Below are 10646 nucleotides of genomic sequence, written 5' to 3' on the forward strand. Positions count from 1 at the left end.
CGTTATTAATAATAACACTCTAGATGTTATTCCTCTTACCATAGCCCCACACCCTTACACCATTTCCGTCAGCTTGTGCAACCGAAAAAATATAAACATGGTTAATTGTCTCATTGCTTTCTCCGTATATTTACTCTACTGCAACTACAAGAAAAGTGAAGTGCAACTCTTCAAATCACACAGCATGCTTCCAGTCATTTACTGTGTATAGTTTGTGACAAAAGCACCATTGAAACCGTGTTAACCTACTGGCTGTTGGTTTCAGACTGATTTTCATCTGCCATATGACATTTTTTTTGTTATACCTATCATACTGTATAGTTGAAGATACTTGTATTCTAACCACTGTTGAGAAATGTGAATAAATGAAACCATATTTGCTTTCAGTCAGTTTCCAGTAATTAGCAACCACATCTTCTCCAATAGTTATATATGTATTCCCTTTGTATTTATATTGTTCATAGACTTTAATAACAGATGTCTTTAAACAGTCAAGCAAGAGAAAGGTATTTGAAAATTATGCTTTAGCTAGACACGCATCCACTATCATGTCCCATTTAAAGCTGAAGAGATCCTTGTTCTTACTCGTTATCTTGTAAAATTACCCTAATATGAGTACATCCTTGAATTCAGGCTCAGAAAAATAATCTGGTACATCACATCACATGACTAGATCCTCGTAAAATGTTCAGTCATTGTACATTTTGACACTGGTTTAACAAGATTCAATGAGAAATTATGAGTTTACTTAGTCGTTCGTAGACAGACTTTGAGATATATGTACAGGTCCAAACGTAAAAGGTAAGACGTAATTATGACACTTGTAGCTAGTCGATGTCAGTCTGTCAACGTACGTTGTGAAAAGACCTTAACAGCCTCTACTAATGTCAATTTATAGAGCAGTTAAATATGAGTAATTAAGCTCACTTCTTGTACAATTTTACCACCAGGGAGCGTTACACCCTCCACGTTCCCACCATGCTCTTATATCTGGATACACTTTTCTGAATATATCCTGATTGTTCATTCTCTTACACAGTTCACATAAATAACTGTGCTCGATAGCAGTAGGTGGGATTACGTCATACTCTTCTTTACATTTAAAATATTGACTATAAAGCGAATCATTTCTGTCCAAAACGTCAAGGAAATCGGCTAAGTCCTTGGGTGATTTGAAATCACGCACATCAATATAAGATCCACTTGGAGCCATTGAGGAATAATCTCCACCACCTAATACGACTGGTACAACATACCTTGACAAGGGGGCAAAGAATTTTTCACTTATGTAGTCCTTACAGATCTTATTTTCGAATGCTAGGTAGAATTTATAATGTTCTTCTAACCAGTTATAACAATCTGTGCTCATTTTAGGAAGACACTGAGAGTTAGAAAAATTACAGGGGCCCACAATATCTACAGAAATATATTGTCGTAGTTTTAACACATACTCTTCACGATGAGATTTAGTTTGACAGTGCGAAACAAACCACGCCACCAAGCGATCTTTTCTGGCATCAAATGGAACAATGCTTTCCTGGAACTGTTTTAGGCGTGATTTTTTTTTAACTTGTCCGTACCCCTTATATATAATATCTGAGTCTCTGCGATACGTAATTGTCCAGTTTATAGAATTTAGATATTTTATTTCCCAAAAAACGATTTCGTCGTGGATAGAAAGGGCCATCTTTTGCCCAAAAGACCCATACTTGCTCAGAACGCCGTCTGTTGGTTGTTGGAGGAAGCTGTAATTCAGGATACGGTATCAATACAGCATCACTATCGTTCATACTTGCTTTATCTTCCTTCAAAATGCAATTTTTATATTCACAAGAACTAAAATTTCCTCTATCGTAGAATAAGTCCAACTGAAGCGATTTTCTAAAATTCGAAATTCCAATTTTGATATCCAAACAGATATGATATACCGTTTAGAATCAGAAGCTAAATGTTTCAGTTGAATATCATCTTTTGTTTTCGTTGAAAATGAATTAGGTTTCAGAGGCAGCTTTTCCAAATTATCATTAAATAAAACAACTGACAACAAAGTGATGCCCAATAACACAGAGAGAATCGTAAAGCGTCTGTTCAGCCTGGTAGCTTTCATTTCTAAACAGTTACTCAGAGAGAAACCCAAATTTAACAAATAAAAGTTTGTACGTATATTCACGGATAGACACAAGAAAAATGCAGACGAGATCTCTGGTCTTTCGTTTACTAAATATTGACACACAGTAGATGGTTGGTTTGTATACCTAGCACATGCTTAACTCTAGTAACATATATCTAAAAAAACATTGGATCTTCACCACCTGTTGTTACTCACAGGATATTATTAGTAGGTAATACAGTAGAAGGTCACGTGACAGATGTACATTTATGACGTATGTTATTAAACAGAAAGCTTCACAACTGATTGTCTGTCGGCGCCTACACAAGTATCGAAATCCAATTTTTGCGTTATAAGCTTTCAGACTTACCTCTGAACCACTGTAGGCGTACACTTATTAATTCATATATTCATATCTGAATGAAAATGTCTTAAATAAGGCTTACAGACCGCTATTTTTTTTATTTTTGCATTTTATTAACGTTTCTCAATCTCGAAAATCCACTTTGTTAATTTGTATCTAATAAATTACAACAAATTAACTTTCACAAGTTAGAAGAGATATATTTAAATAAGGTAAATTAATCGGTTCAGTTATAAAAACTGGTTGCCTGGTGTTTCTGGAAGAAACGTCTTTCTGTACGTTTGGTTTTGTCTTGAATTTTCACATCATTATTTTAGTAATAAAAAGTTTAAGAAATAATAACAACTAAGTGATAGTTAAGAAAAAAGCAGTTCTTTCCTTATTTTGTATTAATTCCAATTAATCAGGCCGACAGAGGAACTGTAGCGATGCTATCACGAGTAGAAGATGGTGTCGAAAAGTGGCTTCCAACCGTTTGTCTGAAGTCTTAAGATACATCCAATGAAGAAAGAAACAACGATGGAAGAACCTTATAGAAAAGATAACTATATGATTTGTACAAGTGTTCAAAATTCGTGAACATATTTGTTTCCTTCTTCGTTCATTGTAAAATAAGAAAGTTTCATAACTTCCTCTCTGAAATTTCTTGAATACAATATAATTTAATAGACGTTACTTCTGACAGCCTAGCTCTATGACCATCCTTACGGAACAAACCTTCTGTGATGAGGACAGGTATTAGAAACCACACACAGCAATCGAGTGGAAACTAAATTGTCATTCTGAGCTACTTTTCACCACAAGGTCACCGAGATTTATACGGAGCAGGGGGTAATCATGTACATATGGTCAACTTTTATAGAGATTTCCTCGTGACCCCCGTGGCAGGGTAAAGTTTGTTCATTTTGAATTTCGCGCAAAGTTACACAAGGGCTATCTGCGCTAGCCGTCCATAATTTGGCAGTGTAAGACTATATGGAAGACAACCAGTCATCACCACCCACCGCCAACTACTGGGCTACTCTTTTAGCATCGAATAGTGGGATTGATCGTCATATTATAACGCCCCCACGGCTGAAAGGACAAGCATGTTTGGTGTAACGGGTAGGGTAGAGTAGGTAAAGATACTAATACCAAAAATTAAAAAAATGTTTATTTGCATTCTATGAATATGAAATTAGTATGAATAACATTTAAGTTAATTATTTTCACTAATAATATTAATTTTAAGACTTCTTAAACCTGTTCTTACAAAACTGTTATTGTTTTACACTATTGACGAAAATGATAATATGAATTCTAACACTTATTTGTGGTTTATTTTAAAAACATCAACGGTTTCATAAAAACAGGTTTCTGAGAAACGTTTTACAGAACAAAACCAAAACTCTTGATCAGCCCAAAAGTTAACTGATAAAATCAATCAATTTCTCATCTAATCAAATTACTCAACTTACTTTATAGTTGCCCAGCATGGTCAGGTGGTTAAGGCACTCGACTCGTTATCTGAGGGTCGCGAGTTCGAATCAACGTTACACCAAACATTGCTCGCCCTTTCAGCCGTGTGGGCGTTATAATGTTACAGTCAATCCCACTATTCGTTGGTAAAAGAATAGCCCAAGAGTTGGCGGTGGGTGGTGATGACTAGCTGCCTTCCCTCTAGTCTTACACTGCTAAATTAGGGACGGCTAGATTAGATAGCCCTCGAGTAGCTTTGCGCGAAATTCAAAACAAACCAATACTTTGTAGTTCAGAATGAAAGACAATGTTTAGAAACTTGCACAAACACGGGATCTAAGTGGTTTTGATGTACTATTTACACAACGAAAAACAACCCTTTATTTTTTCTCTACATTATACCTATGATTACACTTACGTTTCGCCTCCCAGTGTCACATCGTCATGTCTACGGACTTACAGCGCAAAACTCAGCGTTTGATACTTATGGTGGGCAGAGAACAGATAACACACTGCGTACCTTTGTGTTTAACTTGGAGTATGGCTTACTTATTAGATAGAATCAATTTATTTATATTCTATAATAGTAATATTATTACTATTTTGTCAATATAAATATTTTAAAACAGAGTTCCACATTTAAAATTTTTATTGCTGAGAATATTGTTGCCCTTATGAAGACCTCGGCAAGAAAGCCGAAAAGATGCAAGTAAAAATGTTTTAACGTAGACAAAATCCGTGTATAATTCTATATAATAATATACCTATGCTATAAATCTTTAACAACTCTTATTAAGAGCTAGTTAAACGTGACGGAAAATATTGTTTACCTCTAACTTCTATGCTCGTTCAAAAATGATTTTGTGTACAATAATTGAGAAAATTTTGCATCATTGCCTACGATATGTTTTTGTTTTTAAATCAAAGTCGTTATTAACCGTGCAGCAAAATAATAATTTTGACGTTATTTCAAATTAGATTTTTCGTCGCACGGGTAATAACGGCTTTTATTTTAAAAGTTTTATCAACTTGAAAATCAGAAATAAAAACGAATAAATATTTAAACGCATTCATTTCCGCTAGTAGTATTAATTATAACACTTTTTGACCCTAAGATTTTGTTGTATCATTCAACAGATGGCAGCATATACTTCTCTTTTTATGGATTAAGTTCGTTTTTGAATTTCAAGCAAAGCTACTCGACGGCTATTTGCCCTAGTCGTCCCTAATTCTACAGTGTAAGACTAGAGGGAAGGCAGCTAGTCATCACCACCCACCGCCAACTCTTGGGCTACTCTTTTACCAACGAATAGTGGGATTGACCGTCACATTATACACCCCCCACGGCTGGGAGGGCGAGCATGTTTAGCGCGACGCGGGCGAGAAGAAGTGTTAAGAGATACACTTACAGGCTAAAATCCTATTAAGTCATTCATATTTGTACACATTTATCTTTAAACACTGAAAAGTTGCAACAAAATTAGATCACCTACGATTACGTCAAATAATAATTTAACAACATGTCGCACACCTACAAGTTTTGACTGTATATCTTTTAATGTATTCACGAGTTTCAGACAATACACCCTGAATTTGTCGAAATGAAATATTGAACTGCAAAGTGGTGAGATTGTTTCGACTTCGTCATTAGGCGTAGTAAAACGTTTGCTTCTCACGCAAGTTTAAAACAAACAAACCATGATCTTGAATATGCATTTTAGAGCAGAAGGAACGAAAAATACATTTAAATTCATGCTAACTTATGTCCAACACGATTTATTAGTAACATTTATACTTAACCGTTAGATGGCGCGGTAAGCAAACAGTCTTGCTATTGAGTTAACCAAAATTAACTCGCATGTCGCAATAAACATAATTAAATAAATAGTATACACCAGGTATATACCATGTTAGTCTTATGAAACATGCTGTCGTGCTATACATTAGGAACTATACACCAGGTACGTCTTATATCAGTCCTGTGAGATATGCTTTTGTGCTAGACTTTAGGAGCTATAACACAAGTGCGTCCCATGTCAGTCTTGTGAGATATTCTGTTGTGCTAGACCCCAATTAATGAATTATGCACACATATTTAGTCCCCTTTATAGAAAAAACCTCAAAATACTTGGAAGTGTGCAGATAAGTTGCTAAATGATATCAGGTTTAAGTATATTTAAGTTATCCGGAAAGGCTTGACATTTTTGGATATAGGTGTAAAAAAACTGTTAAATTTAAACTCTCTTGATATGAACAGCTGTTAAAGCGGCAGAATTAGAATATTAGAAATGCACTTAAAATTAAGGGTAAAAGGTTCGCACTTGAAACGTAGACTAACACAATTTTTTTATATAAAATTTTGTTGTCTTTGATTAAAATAATAAACGTCTGTTACCATTACTTTGACATTAATTTGTTACGATTGTGCTGTATTTGCACTTCTTTCTCCCTTCTTTCGTTCATAAACTTCATTTAGGTTGTACTTATTCCTCTCAAAATTGATTCATACTAATGTAAAAATAATACATTACCGTTTATTACAATAATCCATGGCACATAGATTTAAAATAGGTTGTGTTTCTTATTGGTAGCTTATCACTTTCTTCCTTCGCTTCTCTTAGTTTATTCGTTCTCTCTGTTACATCTACCCAAACCCCTCCATTTGCACAACAGTAAATCTGAAGGCTTATAGTGCCTAATACTGAGTTTTGATACTTGTGATGGACATAACTCAAGCAGCCTGTTACGTAACTATGTGCTCAATAACAGGCAATAGCACAACTTCTGGTCATTCATTTCATTTGAAATCATGCCTTTTATATTCCTTTTTTGACCATAAATATATTTCCTGAATATCAGATTACAAAGTTTCATGACCGTAGGGGTCTTGTTCTTTCCATAACACTGAACTTAGAAATGCGGCTGCTCACTTCAATCATTTTACATTGACTTAGAGTACTTTAATTCCCTAATTTATTAGAAACTATCAAATTAATTAATTGCTTTGATGTTCTGAGTGGGTAAGTCACGTCCTTGATTGACAGAACGACTTGTTGTCACGCTGCATTTTCTAGGAGTCTTCCTTATCATTATCTCTTGATAAACAATATTTCAACAATATTATAAAGGAGACAGTTATTCAAAGTTATGGATACAACTCTAATAAACATTAATGTAAGGAAGTTTTGTACATACGTTTGGCTTATTTTGAATATACTATTTTCAAACAAATGGATTGTGTGTTCTCTGTTTATTGTTGACATTTATCACTAACCAGTCACAGACACCTACTGTAAAAGAATTCCAGTCCATATTGAAAATCTGACATATAATATGAAGATAATTTACAATACATGTAGTAATTTATTTTGTTTTAAATAATTTGATTTATAAATTTATTATTTTCTTTTCACTGTTTAATGTCTTTATTCAAAGTTATTCAGTTTAAAAACAATACGAACGAATAAAAGTATTTATTCTCATTTTTATAAAACTATTTCCACAATAGTTATTCAGTTTAAAAACAATACGAACGAATAAAAGTATTTATTCTCATTTTTCTAAAACTATTTCCACAAATGTACATACTTTATAATAATCTGGTATCTCCCAGCTCAAAGTAGTACTCTAAAACCAAAGATCAACCACCTAAATTATCAAGGATTCAACCCCTATTGCCCCACAATAGCACAGCAGTATGTTTGCGGGGCTTATACTACAAGAAACCGGGTTTTTGACATACGTGGTGGGCAGAGCACCGATAGTCCTTTGCGAAGTTTGCACTTAATAATAAGTAACAATAACCCTTACTGAACAAATCTGTCTTCAGATGGGTCGTGACATAGTTCTCCACTAATATTAAAGACTGTTATCGACTCGCACCAACCCCTGCCTTCTTATATTAAATACAGTATTATTTTCCTGGAACTCATGTTTCATCAAGCACTCTCTGCACTGTTTCTGTAATTTCTCTACTTAACAAAAAACGATTCAAAGTTTTCTACAGGAACAAGTTCGCAACTGTTTTCAACAGGATTACCAATTTTCTTTTAAAAAATTAGATTACGTTATACAAAATTATCGTATTGGTCATAATGTGTGTGTGTTTTCGTATAGCAAAGCCACAAAGGGTTATCTGCTCAACCCACCGAGGAGAATCGAACCCCTGATTTGAGGCTTGTAAATCCGGAGACATAACGCTGTACTAGCGGGGAACATTAGTCATACAATAACACTTCATTGCCTTCTGTATTTCAACATAATTTCCTACTTTTATTTTTCACAACACATCTGAAAATCAGTCTGCTCTATCCAGAGTCCGAGGTTCGTTTTGGATAAAAACTTCCATTCTAACAGGACTTTGAAATCAAAACTTGAAAAAATGCTCTAATAACAAAGGCAACAACTAGAAAAAAAATACGTGATTGTGATTTTGTTTATTAAAAGTTCTTTTTTACTTTTCATTGTTACTGGTGCTGTTATGACCTGCTGCCCTTAAAAGCACCCGAACAGATAACCTTTCACGTGGATCGTTACATAATACTTTTTGTTCACAGTGGTTTTAGTCCTATCACAAAATGTTTTGGTCAACAAGCGGACACCTACATGAAATCTTTTTGAATAACAAATCAGAGAACATATTTAAGTAAATCTCATACAATATTTATAAAGCAAACACAGTAATTTAGAATATTTGCCTTTGTATACTCAACACAATGTTGCGTAATGTAGTTTACCATCTTTTGTGGAACACAGGGCTGAATGATGTAGTTTATCTTCCTTTATTACATATAAGATTGAATGATACAGCTTAACATTCTTTTATCCAACATAACGGTGGATGATAAAGTTTGCCTTCCTTTATTGGCTTTTTTTGTACTCAATACTAAGTTGAATGATAAAGTTTATCATTTTACACACAACACACAAGACAACACAAGGATGAATTTTACCATCTTACAGGCAACACAAGGATGAATCATGAATCACACAGTTTACCATCTTACAGACAACACAAGGATGAATCACAGTTTACCATCTTACAGTTTACCATCTTACAGACAACACAAGGATGAATCATACAGTTTACCATCTTACAGACAACACAAGGATGAATCACACAGTTTACCATCTTACAGACAACACAAGGATGAATCACACAGTTTACCATCTTACAGACAACACAAGGATGAATCACACAGTTTACCATCTTACAGACAACACAAGGATGAATCACACAGTTTACCATCTTACAGACAACACAAGGATGAATCATACAGTTTACCATCTTACAGACAACACAAGGATGAATCACACAGTTTACCATCTTACAGACAACACAAGGATGAATCATACAGTACTCAACAGATGGTTTAACAATATAATTTATCATCTTTAGACTTGTAGACTAAGCAATTTTCGAATTATTAAATTTATTTATTTTATCTGTCATTGTTATATAATGTGAAAATTGTAATTGGGCCAATGACACTTTTCTTCAGTTCCCAATCTAATACTTAGCTTTTTTTTTATAGTGACTAAAAGCACGATCGCACCAGTTTTGATATTTTTGACTATGATATAGATCCAGCTGATCTATCTTTGGTTCTGGATATTTTGATATTGATTCGTATTTGAGACTGGTATTTGCCTAGCTTTTCAGACGTACGAATTTTCTCTGTCAAGATGTTTCCCGTGATTTTAAACTCGCCCATTCTCCCGTGAATTCTTGACGAATTACCCCTTGATTTCGCCCATCAACAAATCGCTACGTTTATTGACCGTTATAAACCAGATGTAACCGTTGACCCGAGGAAAATCAGGATCCTTCGAAGTGGCGGTGTATTTCTCCAGCGTTCCTCCATGGACGACCTTATTTATTAATGTAAACCGTGGAATATCGAGATTAATGTGTGGTGCTCCACCACGAAAATCCCAACTAACCTGTTGTCTGTCTTCCTTGGAGACGTTCATCCATCTATTTCCCCATTCGACATCCAAAACTCGCTGGAAGCAGCTACTACATCCAAACTAAATGCTGTTCATCAAATCCAATCCAGGATCACAGGCCTATCCATCCATTTCATGAAGGTGATAACTTATTCTAAAAAAAGTAGCGTACTTACCCACGGTTGTTTTCTGCATTTCTTCCATTAAAGAGCCGAAAAGCCTCGCCGAAGACCACCACTTCAGTTTAACAAGCCTGTCACCTAACATACTTCAAAATCAAGCCCCCCGCCGACCAAAACGTCACCTTCCAATAATGCATTTTACTGAAGAAAAAACAACTCTAACCAACGCCGAAGACAGCCTCCTGTCCAAGTCAACTAAGGAGCAGTCTAATCAAACGACTACAGCGAGAAGAAAGAAAAGCACTCAGACTCAACTGTCATTCCAACCCACACCCATCGATGCCCAAACCAGTCACCTGCAGGAATCTATTCCTTTCTCGTCCGCTAAAGTCAACCACCATTCACCTCTCTAGTATCGAACTCAGCCAGTCCAGACTCTGGCACTGATCACGTCGTATCATTCGAATCTCGTCATGTCCATAACCCTGATTCCGTAACCTTTTCACCAAGTCAAATTTTCAAAATATTGACCTGGGTGATGACACAGTTCTCAAATTCCTCCTTTCCTTCATCAAGTTCACTATCTCAGGACACTGTCTGGTAATATTGGAACCAGGTAGGGAAAGTCGGTTTTCTTGGGATT

Source organism: Tachypleus tridentatus, chromosome 8, assembly GCF_004210375.1.
Source record: "Tachypleus tridentatus isolate NWPU-2018 chromosome 8, ASM421037v1, whole genome shotgun sequence".
NCBI lineage: Eukaryota > Metazoa > Arthropoda > Merostomata > Xiphosura > Limulidae > Tachypleus > Tachypleus tridentatus.